A 16,021-nucleotide genomic window follows, 5' to 3' on the forward strand; every position below is an offset into this window, starting at 1 on the left:
TTTGCTTTCATTTTTAACTACTTCATTCTGCCAGGTGTTTCAAAACAAAACAAAACAAAACAAAAAACAGTTTAGCCAGAGCCAGGCAAATTTAGGAACTTTGGGTTTAAATTCAAACAACTTTTTTTTTTCTTTCCCAATTATTCCTTGGGATAACTTCAAATTTCCAAGAGACAATTTATAGGATATACCTGCTTTAATTAATTCTTCTGATGAATAACATCTAGAGTTTTTCTAAAGTTGTATCAGCCTTGCATTTCTTGAGATAATCTAACTTGATCATGATGTATCATGATTCTTACCCTGTATATTTCCAGTTTTAGTTTACTAATTTTGTGTAGGATTCTTCAATATACATTAAGTAGAATTAGCCTGTAATTTTCTTTTCTCATACAGTCCTTGTTTGGTTGTTATCAAGGTTATATGGAACTCACAGAATACAGTAGGGAATGTTCCTTCTTTTTTTATTTTCTCAAAGAGTTTGCAAAAGATAGAATAAATTTTGCCTTGAAAATCTGGTATAACATTCCAATAAAATCATCTGAGATTGCTGCTTTCTTTAGGGAGATGCACAATTATTTTGTTAGTGCTTCTAATGGTTATTGAACTATTGATAAAGGGTTATATATTTTTCTAAATTTTCAGCTTATTAGCATAAATCAACTGAAGTATCATTATCTTTAAAAAATTTTCCAGGATATGAATTTATCTTCATTTTCTGTTGCAAACCTTATTATGTATTTGTGCCAACTTTAGTTTCCTTTATCAATCTTTCTAGAGGTTTGTCTATTTTAATAGTTTCTTTAAGAACCAACTTTGACTTTGTAGATCCTAGTTACTATATCTTATGTTTTCTTTCTTTTTTTTTTTTAAGATTTTATTTATTTATTTGACAGAGCGATCACAAGTAGGCAGAGAGGCAGGCAGAGAGAGAGGAGGAAGCAAGCTCCCTGCCAAGCAGAGAGCCCGATGCGGGGCTCGATCCCAGGACCCTGGGATCATGACCTGAGCCAAAGGCAGAGGTTTTAACCCACTGAGCCACCCAGGCGCCCCTATCTTATGTTTTCTAAACCATACATTTTTTCCTTAGCTTTATTATATTCTTTCTTCAAATGTTTGTTTTTCTTCTGTTCTTCTTTTTCTTTTTAGGTTGTATGTACAGCTTGTTTATGCTTTCTTTTTTTTTTTTTTAAGATTTTATTTATTTATTTGACAGAGAAAGATCACAAGTAGGCAGAGAGGCAGGCAGAGAGAGAGGAAGGGAAGCAGGCTCCCTGCTGAGCAGAGAGCCCGATGCGGGACTCGATTCCAGGACCCTGAGATCATGACCTGAGCTGAAGGCAGCGGCTTAACCCACTGAGCCACCCAGGCGCCCTTGTTTATGCTATCTTAATGTGAGCATATAAAGCTGTATCTTTTTTTCTAAAAATTACTTTTTCTGGCCTCTTATATTCTGATATGGAATATTTTTATTATTTTTAGTTATAAATACTTTTGATACACATCTTAATTTCTCCTTTCCAAGTATATAAGAATTTTTTTGCTTGTCTTTTATGGTTGACTTTTTTTTCCCATTTTATTTTATTTTTAGTGTTCCAAAATTCATTGTTATGGTTGACTTTTAATTTAGTTAAGTTGTATCCAGTAAATATGTTTTGAAAATAATTTGAAATATGTCAACTTTTGCTTCAAGGCCTAGATAATAGTCAATTTTTGAAACTGATCATTGATAGATACTTAAATAGATATGTCTAGCAAATTCCAAATTACAAAAGTTACCTTACCTTCTAGCGAAGGAAGACAAGAGCTAGATAAAGAGATAGATAAAACATAGGGTATATCACCTAACAGTGTCCTAAGCAGAACCATGAAGCAGAATAAGGGGTAGCAGGAAGAGGATGGCCTCACTGGAAAGGAAACGTGAGCAGAGCCCTGAGCAGCTGGAAGATGCCCACCACACCAGTACCTGAGAGAAGAAGAGCCTTCCTAGGAGAAGCAACAGCCCAAGTCGGAGATGGCAGTCGGCTTTGCGTGTTCAAGGAATAGCCCAGAACCCATGTGGCTGAGGTAGGGTTAGTGGGACATGGGATGGTAGGTTATGAGGCGAGGCAGAGAGGGCAGGACCAGGTCATTGAGGGACTTATAAGACACCCAGAGGATTTTGCCTTTAATTCTTGAGTGAGTCAGAAAAACTTCTGGAAACTGTAAGAAGAATCGTGATATATATCTGATTTTAACATTTTTTAAAAGATTTTATTTATTTGAGAGAGAGAGTGCAAGAGAGTGTGGGCACACACAGAGGTAGAGGGAGAAGGAGGCACCTCGCTGAGCAGGGAGCCCAGTGCAGGACTCTCCCGCCCCAGGACCCTGGGATCATGACCTGAGCCGAACGCAGACATTTAAGCGACTGAGCTACCCAGGCATCCCCATCTGACTTAACATTTTTAAACTCCTTCTGTTGGGGCACCTGGGAGGCTCAGTCAGTTAAGTGTCAGACTCTTAATTTTGGCTCAGATCATGGTCTGAGGGTCATAGGCCATGTTGGGCTCCATGTGCTGGTCATGGAACCTGCTTAAATTTCTCTCTCTCCAGTAAGGAGGAAGTGTGAAATGATGAACACTGGGGTATTACATAAGACTGATGAATCACAGGCCTGTATCTCTGAAACCAAAATACATTATATGTTAATTAAAAAAAAAAAAAAAAGTTGCTCTCCCTCTCCCCCTGCCCCTACCTCTGCTTATGTTCTATGTCTTTCTAAAAAATAAGTAAATAAAGAAATAAAAATAAAATAGAAGCTCCCTCTGTTGAGATCATGGCTAGAGGCTTGATGAGAGAAAGGTGAGAGTGTGGCATTTCATTCAATTAGTTTTATTTATCTCATTTAGTACGTAATTAGTGGGTGTTAGGAACTATGCTAGTTACTTTGCTTTCATTATTTCCTTTAATTTTCAATGACAATTGAAGGAGATGATAATAATAATAACCATAATAGTAATAGCTAACGTTTATTGACCAGTTATAATATGCCTGCCACTGTTCTAGGCACTTTAATCATTTACTCCACCCCAGGACCAATGACATAGGTAAAATTATTGTCCCCTATCACGCATTTGGAGAGCTGAGGAATGGAGAGGTGAAATCACTCGCCCAGGGTCAGCTGGCTGGGAGTCCAGGCAGCCTAGCAGCAGAGCTTTACCTCGCAGACACTACACAATATTGCCTCCCTTGTGATAAGATTTACTTTGAAAATACAGGAATTTGGGCTCACTGAGGTTAACAAACTTGCCACCTTCACATCCTACTGAGTGCTGGATACGTAACTTTAACGCGGGTCTATCTGACTCCTGAACCCAGGTTCCCTGATGGTAAATGGTACCAGCCCATCGCCTCTCTGCAAAGCCCTGTTGGTCATGAAGCATCAGAGTGAGAAACGGTCAGTGGCATCACCTTAGGACAGAAAGGTTAGAACATTATGTAAGTTGTGTGTTTTTTCTTTTGGTTTCCCTCTATCCCTCTAGTAAAGCTCCCTGTACTCTGTCACACTTGATATTGTTGTCTTTTCCCATTCCTTAAGAACAGTATACATTTCTTCTCCTCTTTTGGATCTCAAACATATGACACAGTGCTAGGCAGAAGGGGGTTAACAAATTTTGTAGAATGGTACATGATTTCTTAAAGTCTTTCCTGGAGAAGAAAAACCAAATACATAGGGGCTTAACCTGCTGTGTGTAAAAGAGAGATGCTGTCTCACCAGTGTCAAATGCAGTGCCTGTCCTAGTCAACATATTTCATAATCACTGTGGTGAACATAGACAAATTACTCAAAACAAGGCTCAGAGAAAAAAACAAATAAGTTGCTCTTAAATGCTGAGAATTGCTGATCTTTCATACATGTTTTTTAAAGATTTACTTATTTATTTGAGAGAGAGAGAAAGAGAGTGTGGGCCCACACAAGTGTGGGAAGAGCAGAGGGAGAGAATCTTCAAGCAGAACTGGGTGTGAAGTCCCACACAGGGAGACCATGACCTAGGCTGAAATCAAGAGTCAGATAGATGTTTAACCAACTGAGCCATCCAGGAGCCTCGATCTTTCATTAAGTATTTAAACAAAGGTGTCAGGAAAGTTGGAAGGGTTTTTTGTTGTTGTTGCTGTTTGTTTGTTTTTAAATAGCTTTTTAATAATAGAGCAGCATTAGGTGATTAATGGCAAGTGGTAGGTAAATATTACTGAAACTGATCCAGAACAAACACAATTTTCCACGTGATATACAGTCGTATCAGCAATGCTGTATGGAAATTAATCAGATCTGGAGGTTGTCCAGTCCTTGTCCTCTTCTACGCAGTATCCTCACTAAAAAAGGACAGGAAACAGAAGAAAATCCACAGACCCTAAATTTTTTTTAATTGTTGGAGGGAGGACAGTCAAGAATATGGCTGACAGCTCTTTTAAATGACAGACCCTCAATGGAACGTTTTGCTGCAGTGGGTCCGACTCGAAGGAACTGTCACATTTGCATGTAGTCTGAAACTGGAAGTCCTGTTGTGAACCGCACTGCTGCCAAGAATGGTAGTGCGCGGCACGTGCGGTCAGGGTCAAATTACAAAGGGAAATCTGCATTCTTTTCAGATAATCTCTTGAGGTCCTCAATAAACTCTCAACCCTCACATCTCCTTTGCGACCAGAGTGGGAGGTGGGGGAAGTAGAATGTTACTTCTTGTTAGAAGTAATTTCGTCCCTTTTCAGAACTCCAGACTGTCCCACTGGGGGTTGGAGGCTGAGGCCAAATCACATGCTGTACCCTGTTCCCTTTCCAGTCTGTTTATCCCTCTGCAGGCCCTCCCTCGACCATTTGGATAAACAGGTAAAACTGGATTTAAGTAAGCCTCAAGGAGGATCTTGAAAGAGAAAAATCACAAACGAACAAATTATACCAGTCAATCTTATGCATTTTTAATGAACCTCAGGTGATTTTTTTCCCCTAACATTATCTCCATTAATCCCACAACTCTTCTGAGAATTGCTGACATCTTTGGCCTACTGAAAAGAATAGGGAAATTACAGAGCCCTGCACAGGACAGTGTTTTTCTGAGGAGGAGAGAAAACACTCGTTAAGGATATGAGCTTTGGAGTCCACTGACCCAGCTCTCTGAATATTGTCCTTTTATTGTGCGGCTTTGAAGAAATTACTTAATCTCTCTGAGTCCTAGTTTCTTTCTCAGTTAATTAAGGATAATAATGCCTATCATGTAAGGTTGTTTGAGAATAATAAAATATATATAAAGAGTGTTCTGTAAAAGATGATGCATGCTCTATTGTAAGTGGTCAAGAAATGGTAGCTGTTAATATTATTGTTACTGTGACATTTTATTCATTCAAGAGAAGTTATTAATTTTTAATCTAGAAGTTGTACTGACTGTACTCACTTTAAAATTTGTGACTGTGAATTTCAAGTGGTTCAAAACACTATTAGGCCATTCTAGCTCGTTTCCACGCTGACTTCTTACTCCCCTCCAAGTTAGCTGTTTCATAATATCCTCTCTTCTCACATCTCTAGTATCTAGTATCTCTCTCTATCTCTCTCTCACACACACACGCACAAACTCACACTCACACCCAACTGGCACTCATACCCTGACCTCAGTTCATAGCGATGACAGAGCAATCAGGTGGTAACTGCTTTCCTTTCCACTACGAAATCCACTTGCTTGCCTACATCTCTGTTCATGGACTTGCCTTCCCTCCTTTTTCAGTAGAAGAAATGCCCCTGCTCCTCAGGCCCCCCTCCCCTGAACTTGGCACACAACCTATCCGGCCTTCCTAAGGACCTCACACTTCCCTGTGTGTTGGCTCTGTCTCCTCTCACAGGATCCTAATCCCGCTGTGACCCATGGTTCCACCAGGCCCTTCTACTCTCTCTGTTTACATGATCCCCCTGGGTGATTTCGCCCAGCCGCATAGCTTTAAATATCACCTGTGCTTTGATGACTCATCCCCAGTGTTCCTCATCACAGTTCCTCATCACTCCCAAATCTAGGAGTTAACAAGTCCTGTACAGCTTACAGCAATCTCCAGATGCATCTTAATTTAAGGCTAACTAACTTCTCACAACCTCAATTGCTATCACCCAATCAAACCACCATCGTTTCTCTCTTTATCAGGGTTTCTTAACCTTGGCACTATCAACACGTTGACCAGATAATTCTTTGTCATGAGGGTATGTCCTGTGCGTGGAAGGATGTTTAATAGCATCCCTGACCTCTAGCCACTATATGCCCACTCCAAAGTTGTAACAACCGACTGTGCCAAATGTTCTCCAGGGGCCCAAGGGTGCAAAAGCACTCTTGATTGAGAACCACTGATCTAAGTCATGGCCAGCAATTTCTCCACAGGTCTCCCAGCTGCACCCTTGCCCTTTTAAAACCTGCACCCTAGAGCAATATTACTAAGGATACAAATCATAACGTCTCCAGCCCCAGCCTGAATTTTCAGTGGCTTCCTCTGCTCTTAGAACACAGTTCAAGCGTCTGACCTTCTGTCCTTCTACTCTCACCATCTGTCGCTGCCCTCTACACGCTCTGGCATTCTTCTTGTCTCTCGGACTTGCCAGGCTCATTCCCATTTCACAGCCTGTGCCTCTGATGTTTCCTTCTGCTTGAAGTTCTTCTCTTCCCATAGGTCACACATAGTTACATTTCCTCATTCAAGTAGCATCTCAAATGTCTCCTTCCAGCTTTCCCTGGACCCCCAGCCAAAGAAGTCCCCTAAAGCAGCTCCCCATCACTTACCTATTTTATTTTCTTCATCAGTACTAAATTTCTACTTTTATATTTTTGTTTGTTTGTTGTTTTTACCTATTTATTGTTTGCCTGCTAAAATGCCAACTCCATGAGAGGAGTTGTTCGTCTTGTTCACCACCATATCCTTCACTTGTTGAAAAGTCCCTGACCAGAATAAGCTTCTGGAAATTATTAACTAACAAATTGTGAACTGACTGATTGGTTGGTTAAATGCTGATATGATCCTCCTACTGGGTTTTGGGCTGCAGCTAGAAAAAATGAATACTGAGGTGTGTTCTGCCCTCAAGGTGCTGGGTGGGGGATGGGGGGGGCTTCAAGAAGTGAAAAAGTAATTACAATACAGAATGGTAAATGCTATCGTAGAGAAGCCTAGGGGCAGTAACAGTATTAATGGCAGAGGCCCTTAAGTCAGACCTGCGGTAGCCAGAGAAGACTTCCCAGAGTGGGGGGTACAAATGAATGAGTCAAGAGATGTAAATTGGAGTTAGCTGGGTGAGTGGGTGTTAGGGGCTGAATTGTGTCTTCTCCTTAGTTTATGGGGCACAGCCCCCTAACCTCCAGGACCTCAGAATGTGACTCTATTTGGAGTTAGGGCCTTTCAAGAGGTGTTTAAGTTAAAAATGAGGCCTTTAGGGTGGCCCTAATCCATTCTGTCTGGTGTTATATGAAAGAAGTTTGGACACACAGAGAGACAGCCCGGATGCGTTGCGCACAGAGAGACCATGTGAGGAGGATGCGGCCATCTGCAAGACAAGGAGAAAAGCCTCAGAAGGAACAACCCTGCTGACACCTTGAATTTCAGACTTCTAGCCTCCAGAACTGTGAGAAAGTCCGTTTCTGTTGTTTAAGACGCCCCGTGTGTACTTGGAGTACTTGTACTTGGTTGAGGCAGCCTGAGCAGACTGGTAGAGTTGGGTAGAAGAAGGAAGTGTGCTGAAGGAATGAAAAGCAGCCAGGTGTAGAGTGCGAGCTGGGTGGCAAGAGAGGAAGCTGGAGAGGTAAGCAGGGGTGAATTCAGGAAGCCCAGTGGAGGAGTCTCAGGAACACTGCAAAAGTACAGGCAGTCAGATTTGCCTGTGATTGAAAGAACTTCAGTGGTACCATAATGAATGGATTTCAGGAAGGCAATCCCAGAGACCTTGAGGGCAACAAGGAGGCTCACAGGTTTTGGAGTCCAATGGACCAACACTCTGATCCTGACTCTGCTACTTAAAAGCCCTATAACCTTGGGCTATTCTTTCCCTCCCTTTGCTACTATCTCCCCATTTGTTACTTTAGGCATAGTAGTTTTTACCCCAGGGGGTGATTTGAGGATTAAAAAAAACAGTGTATGTAAAACACTTGGCATAGTATTTGACACATCATAAGCAATGATTGATTGGTAGCTATCAAAATGTCTAAGGAGGTTATGGTAGACCTAGGAAAAAAATGAGCAAGCTTGAGAGATCTTAAAATAGATAATCTGGAAAATTTGGCATTTAATTTTATATCTGGGAGTAAGGGAAAAGATGAAATCAAAAAGTTTCCAGACTTTCGACCAGCTTTGCCTTACAGTGTCAATTCACCCAAACAGGGAACACAGGAAGGAGATGAGGGTGAGTTTAATTTTGGATGTATAGTGTTTGAGGGATGTCCTGGTACATTTAAGAAGAGTTGTGTCATAGATAGATGGATATAGGGTCTTAGGTTCAAGAAAGAGGTTTGTCCTAAAGATGTAGTCTAGATTGATGAGGGAGTATGCAGAGTGAGAAGAGGAGCAGAAGGTAGATAGGACCCCCAGGACATAGCCACAGGCCGGAGAGGAGATGGATAGGAGGGTTGAAAAAAAAAAAAAAAAAAAAAAACCCAAAGAGGTACAAGAAAAACAGAGTCAAGACAAAAGAGGAAAGAAGTTTTATAAGACTTAGTCAACAGTACAAAAGCCACAGAGAAATCAGACAAGGTGAGGATCAAGACATACCCGTGGGACTGTATTCTGTCTACACATCAGGCAAGAAACAGGAAAGGCTGGTTTCATGAAAAGACAGAGATAGAACCCTGCTGTGATGGGGCAAAGAGTAAATGAGAGGTGAGGAAGTGAGTACTGTGAACTTCACGAAGGAAAAGAGAAGACTACTAGTAGAAGGAAAATCCCTTTGCTCCTTCAGATTTCATAACTCCGAAATTTCTGCCATTTTAATTTCCTTTGATTCAGGGGTTCTTAACTTTTGGTCCATAGCCCCCCCCTCAAGTGGTTCATGAATAGAATTTAAGGGGTCTGTGCATTTAGAAGGGAGGAAGAAGTACAACTTTAATTTTGCTAGCCTGAAATTTAGCATTTTTATCAATTATAAATGTAGGCAAAACTGCAAAGGATTAGCAGTACCTCTGACTGTCAAAAACATATTTTCATATCATATTACAGTTGTCACAGATGTCTGAAAATATCATTTACACTCATCACTTTTATGAAAATATGGTAGTTATCAAACCTACTGCTAGATCTCATTAACAAATCATTTAAACATATTTTGAAAACTGTATTTAAATGTAATTAGTTTTCTTTGTAATCTTAGGTATTTTACTTTGTCTTTTAAAAGCATGTCTTTTAAAAAACATCAAGAAGGGCGCCTGGGTGGCTTAGTGGGTTAAAGCCTCTGCCATTGGCTTAGGTCATGATCCCAGGGTCCTGGGATCAAGCCTCACATCAGGCTCTCTGCTTAGCAGGGTGCCTGCTTCCTGCACTCTCTCTCTCTGCCTACTTGTGATCTCGATCTGTCAAATAAATAAATAAAATCTTTAAAAAAAAATCAAGAAGGTATCCTTAGGCTTGCCCAGATGTTAAAAGGGTCTTTGGCACAAAAAGGTTAAGACTTCTGCTGGTCCATTACATAGCCATGCACCAACTCCATTATCCCAAATTTTTTATTTCTATATGACACTGCTCTTATTTTGTTTGATAAGCTACAATTGTCCCAAATACTTCTCCAGGGAAAATAGCCATGTGTGTCTCTACACATTTTTGTTGATCTGACCACCTGTCAGCCCTCTCTTTTTTCACAGGGTCATCAAAAAACCACTCGTTTGGGAGAAGGTAGAATTGGTTCAAGCGTTGGCTCACGTCTTCACTTACACTGACAAACATTACTGAGCACAAGCTACTATGCTACGTACTTGAGGATGCAGCACAAGAACCTCCTAGGAATTTATAGTTTGAGGAGTGGCCAAAAAAGAAGACACAGACCTATGCATAAAGAGTTACTAGAGAATGTATCAGTTGCTTTATTTGGATACATAGAGATAATGGTATGTGATTTGCCAGGAGAAGGCTTCATGCTGGAGATGACACTGAAAGTGAAGGAAATACCATTAAAGGGCTGAGTGTGCCAAGACTGGATAAGCAATGTTCAAGAGCCACTACTCTGTTTTTTAAAAATCTTGGAACATTAACATAATGGAGTAAGAGATTTCCATCTTGGTATACAGATTTAATTGCCATATTTTATTAGAACAGAGAAAAAGATCGAATCTATAGGACATTTCCCTTCCTCTACGCATTTGTACAGAGAAACAGCATTCATAATCACCCCAGATAAAAATATTAGGGAAACATTAATCTGAAAAGCATCTCGATATGAAGACTTGTCAGTTTTTCCTAGATGAGTGCATGACACCTGCTGGCCAAATTATAAAATTTCCCTCTCCAAAGGAATGGTGAGTAATAGAGCTAATTTTATTAATTCTGTTTCTCTACCAAAGGAATTACATATTAGACCTGGGTTTTCCTTTAATGACCAGTGAGGGGCAGTTTTTTTTTTTCCAAATGGCAAATAGGATCCTTGTTTTGTTTTTCTAGCTTGAGAAGTTCAAGACGGTCAAAGAGTTCAAATATTTATTGCAATTTCTTTACCAGTGAGTTACCTAAGATTTGGAGAGAAGTCATGCTTCGCTCAAGGTCACAAGCAAGTGGGCTGGCCATTTGATATGAGAATCCTGGTTTCTGTCTCCTGCGTTTCCAGATTAGGCAAGATCTTCCAGGACAAATGTTTAATTTGTTAACTTCTCTTCTATCTCTTGTTATTGGACTCAACTTTTCATAAGTTTTTACTGCTAATGACATTGCTAATGTTTTATATGAGTCTTTTATTTCTTCTTCTTGACTAATTGCTGTGGTTAGGACTTCCAATATTATGTTGAATAAAAGTGGGGAGAGTGGGCATCCTTTTCTTATTTCTCATCTTAGAGGAAAAGCTTTAAACTTTTCACCACTGAGTATGATGTTAGCTGTGGCCTTGTCATCCATGGCCTGAGGTACATTCCCTCTATGTACACTTTGTTGAATTTTTATCATAAATGGATGTTGAATTTTGTCAAATGTCGTTTACTTAAAAAAAAAAAAAAAAAAAAAAGCCTGGTTTATTGAGGCAAAATTTACATGAAGTAAAGTTCACCAATTTTAAGGGTATGGTTTTATGAGGGTTTTTTCCTTAAAGAGTTTATCCATGTATTTGACACAGAGAGAGAAAGCACAAGCCCTTCTATAGTTTTGCCTTTTCCAGAAGGTCGTATACATGGAATCTTCTGTGACTGTCGTCTTTCACTTGGCTTAACTGATTTGAGATTCAGTCCTATGGTTGCGTGTATCAGTAGTCTGTTTGTTCCTTTTCATTGCTAAAAAGCATTCTAATGTATAGATAAACCAAATTATGTTTATCCTTTAACTAGTTATTGGAAATTTGAGTTCTTTTCTGCTTTTGATGGCTATGAATAAAGTTTCAGTAGACATTTGTCTGCAGGCCTTTGTGTGGATATAAATTTTCATATCTCTCAGGTAAATACCCAGGCATGGGATTGCGAGGTTATATGGAAAATACATACTTAACTTTACAAGAAACTGGCTTTTGCTTTTTAATAGTAATTTTACACATACTTCTTTATTCTATCCATATTTTAGACTAATTCTAATTGCGTCCCATATCATTGTTATAGAAGTCTTTTGGGCGAAATAAAGCTTTAACTCCAAGTGTGATGAGAAAGCAACAATTAAAGGCTATTTCACGAGCCTCTTTAAAATAAGCCCAATACTCTTACCTTCTGAGAGGTAAGAGTAGTGCATTAAGAGAAGAGTATAGCCTTGGAATCAACTGCAGTCTGTCATTTTGACTTGCTGTGCCACCTTTATTTATTAGGCAAATTACCTAACCTCCCTGAATGTCAATTACTAAATCCTCAAATGTGCGTGATCCTGGTATCTGCACTGCAGGCTTGTTACAAAAGGATCATGTCAGTGCGTGTTCCTCACATAATAGGTGCTGCTGGTACTGCATTGGATTAACAACTTTTGCTAAAAGCTAAAGTCTACATTCTCCAAAACAAATGCGATCACACTAGAGATATTTCAGGATTCATTAGGGATTAATGTGTTTCTTCAAAGGTTGTAAATATGTTTCATAGAGACAAATGAGTTTTGTTCGGCCCTAGTGTCTATGATGTGTGGGTTTTAAAAATACTGTTATTCTTACACTTTATCACAGATTAGCTTTTGTACTTAATTAAGATCATGTTTTTTATGGGTCATGGAGAAATGCTGTTGTTACATAAACTATGATGATAATAATACCATGTGTTACAATTTATGTAATACGATGTACCTAGACCAGGACCCACTTAGCTAAGTAACTTCTTGAAAGACCGATATTATCCTATAACTCCCCTGAAGAAGATATTCTTAATCAAAAACATTGACAGTTGGTTTTTTACTTTGCTATTTTAGGACTCTTTTTCACTCAGTTTACTGGCAGGTAATTGAGCTGCTAAAAATGTTCATTAGGTTGCACTGACATCTGCTGGCAACACAGTAAATTCCATAAAAGTAGTTTTATAAATTTCAATGGAATCACACAGTTCAGTCTTTCAAAAAATTTTTTTTTGTTTTCAAAACTTGTATTTGCATTCTGGTTTTATCAAATTAAGGGCTGTACCCGATTATTTCTGATTCAGAGTTCAATTTGATTCAAGTGGCTTGTTACCCTGTTGTGTATCTCTTTGGGATCTTCTCAAAGGCCAGGGCAACAGAAGCTTGGTTGAGTAGTAACACGCCTTTTAAGTAAATCATAATCTCTTCTAGTCGGCGTTTACCACTAACTGATGGCATCATCTTCTTCCTCATCGTTGTCACGTCATAATCATTATGTCTTTTGGTTCAAAAACAGTACAACGGTAATGATGTATATTGGTTGAATTCATATTAATTGAATTATTACTGAATTGGTATTCACTTTGAAAAAGTATTCCTGGGGAGATAGGCAGAGGGTGTAGGGAAGATACTAAGCTCCAACAGAGCTAAATTCTAAGGGATTATTTTTTCTTGTCAGAAAGTGTAACCTGGTTCTTTTACTTATTTATTAATTAAAAATTTATTTATTTGAGAGAGAGAGAGAGTACATGTAGCATGGAGGCCGGCTCAGGGCTTGATCCCACCACCCTGAGACGGTGACCTGAATGGAAACGAAGAGTTGGATACTTAACTGACTGAGCCACTCAATGCCCCTAACCTCATCCCTTTAAAACCTACCAATTCAACACTGATTTAGGGTCACCACATTTTATAGCTGTTAAGAAATTTACTTATCATTTAGTTCATTTCCCTCTTTTGTAGATGTGAAAACTGAGACCCAGTTAAATTTACATAACCTAAATCGTTACCTAGCTGATAGGAGAAAAATGTTTCCGAATTCTCCCATTGCATCATTCTTTCCTGTATAAATTGTCTTCCCCAGCTGTTTATTAAGTTTATTGCTTAAACCAAAAATACCTTAACACTCAAATATGATAATTTGAGAATTTATATTTAGCTTAGATTAAGTCAGTCGTCCTGACTTTCTCTAAATAGAGATGTGTTATTAAAATACACACTGTATTATGTAATATTGCTCAGTAGTGATTCAGAAATACGTATCTATCCTAGGTCCTTCCCAGAAACTGAAGCTCTATTTCTTCAGATGTGAAAATAAAGACATACAGATTTGGGGGCTGGGGAGAGAAAGAAAAAAAAAATTTAGGAATAAACCTTAACTAGAAAAATTTCTGACTCTCTGAACAGATTTGGTGTAACAGAATTATGCACCAGATTTCTTATCAGTAATATATATACATTCCCTGCCCCTTTAGTCTTCTGTCCCATATAATAGGAACTGTTATATGGGATAAAACTTCAGCAGTGCAACTTACATTGCGGTAAAGTATGTGCTATATAGATAAATTACCAACCATATATTCTATAATATAACGTCAAGCATGTTTTTCCTCAACTTCAGCACTAGTGACATTTTGGGATGCTTGTTTCTTTGTGTTGGGGGGCTGCTCTATTCTAAGCCAGTAGCATGCCCCCAATTGTAATAACCAAAATGTCTCCAGACCTTGCCGTGTGAACCCTGAGGGTAGAATCAGCCCAAGTTAAAAACCACTGCTGTAAATTAAAGCTGTTTCCTTCAGGTTTATTTTTGTAAACTACTTAAAATATTCTGACAGAGAATTTAATTCTTTTTCTTTTTAAATAAAATATTGACATATAAAAAGAGAAGAAGCCTTGAGTCATCTCTAGTTTAGATAAACACTTAATTTGAATATTCCGTTCTGAGCCAGAGTTAATAAAGTGGGTTCCTTAAATTGTTTTTAGTACTTGCATATTCATTCTTGCTTCTTTATGCTCCAAGGTATAATTTTGACACAGCTCCTAACTCACGACCAAGTTTCTTTAACTCTTGGCCAAGCTGCGCTTTCTTTATCTGTAATGGCTTTGAAAAAAACTGTGTGCTTTCCTGATGCTACAAAGTTCTCTCTACACATTATGCTCTTTGAAACGGAAAGCAACCAGGGAAGTTTTCAGGCAGCAGGTATTTTCATCCCCATTCTCCAGAGAAGGAAATTAAGTGGAGCCGGGACTCAGTGCATGTCTCCAATGTATGAAATGTTCTTTTTATTTCATCTAGAGTAAGTGTATTTTTGGGTCTTATATTGAGAGGACCTTCATGTAAGAAGAAAAGGAGGAATAGGAAGTGAGGAGGAAGGGAGTAGAGAGAGAGAGAGTGCAAAGTTGGGAGATCCCTAGCAGGACACTAAATACTGGTTTATGACATAGCATGGGGTAAGGGATGATCACATCTCACCACTGAAGCCCTAGCAGCCAGTGAGACTTGGCACCTCCCCAACCTTCCCCCATCATAGCATAGCCCTTCACTCCAACTCCTCCTCCTGACTTCTACTTCCTGTCCTCCCCTATATCCCATAGAGCATGTAAGCACACAAGAAGTAGGCACACCCATCTTTGAGTCAGTCTTGGGTCTTTCCAAGAGGAATGAATATGAACATTTTTTCCCCAGATCTATGTATTTATTGGGGGGTAGGGGTGCAGGGCAGAGGGAGAGAAGAAAGAATCCCAAGCAGGCTCTGCTGAGCATGGAGCCCCACAGGTGACTCAATCCCATAATCTATGAGATCATGACCTGAGTGGAAACCAAGAGTTGAACGCTTAACCGACTGAGCCAGCCAGGCGCCCCCTGCCCCCCAGTTTTGTTGTTGCTGGGACAAGCAAAGGGTCAGCAGTCCCTTGCCTATATTTCAAGCCTGGGAACAAAGAGTTTCTAGAAGCACTTCAAAAGCTTCCTAAAGCTTACAGGGCCTTTGAATCTTTTGACAGCTGGGCTTCCTGTTTTTCAGCCTTCTTAACAGAGTTCTCGACACAGCCAAAGTCCTTCCAGATCCTGCCACCTTTGCGAATTTTATACATGGTAAAAGGAAAGAAAACTTTAAATATACAATGTTGGGAAGTCCGATGGGAAACAGGTGCCCTCAGATGTGATACTAATAGTGCAGCTAAGGAATGCTTCTGGAGGCATATAGCAATATGTATCAAAAACTCTAAAAACACACATACTACTACATAGGTCCAGGTATTGAAGTTCTTGGTCTTACTATAAAGGAATCATTATAGATGTGCTCAAAGGCAAGGAAGGGCACTTACCCAAATGTCCTGATAGTAAGAAATCCAACAAAATGGTAGTAGGATTAACTATATAAATCAGAGTTTATCTATCCAATGAAATACCAAATAAATCATTCTATTGAAATATATGCCTTGGAAAGTCAGGAGGAATAGATACAGATGTGCTTAGCTATTATTAGTGTGGTGAGGTGCTTCTCATTTTTTCTTTATGCTGTTCTGAATAAGCCAAAATTGCTAC

This window comes from Mustela putorius, unplaced genomic scaffold (assembly GCF_011764305.1).
Source record: "Mustela putorius furo isolate JIRA1106 unplaced genomic scaffold, ASM1176430v1.1 tig00003853_pilon_pilon_pilon, whole genome shotgun sequence".
Taxonomy (NCBI): Eukaryota; Metazoa; Chordata; class Mammalia; order Carnivora; family Mustelidae; genus Mustela; species Mustela putorius.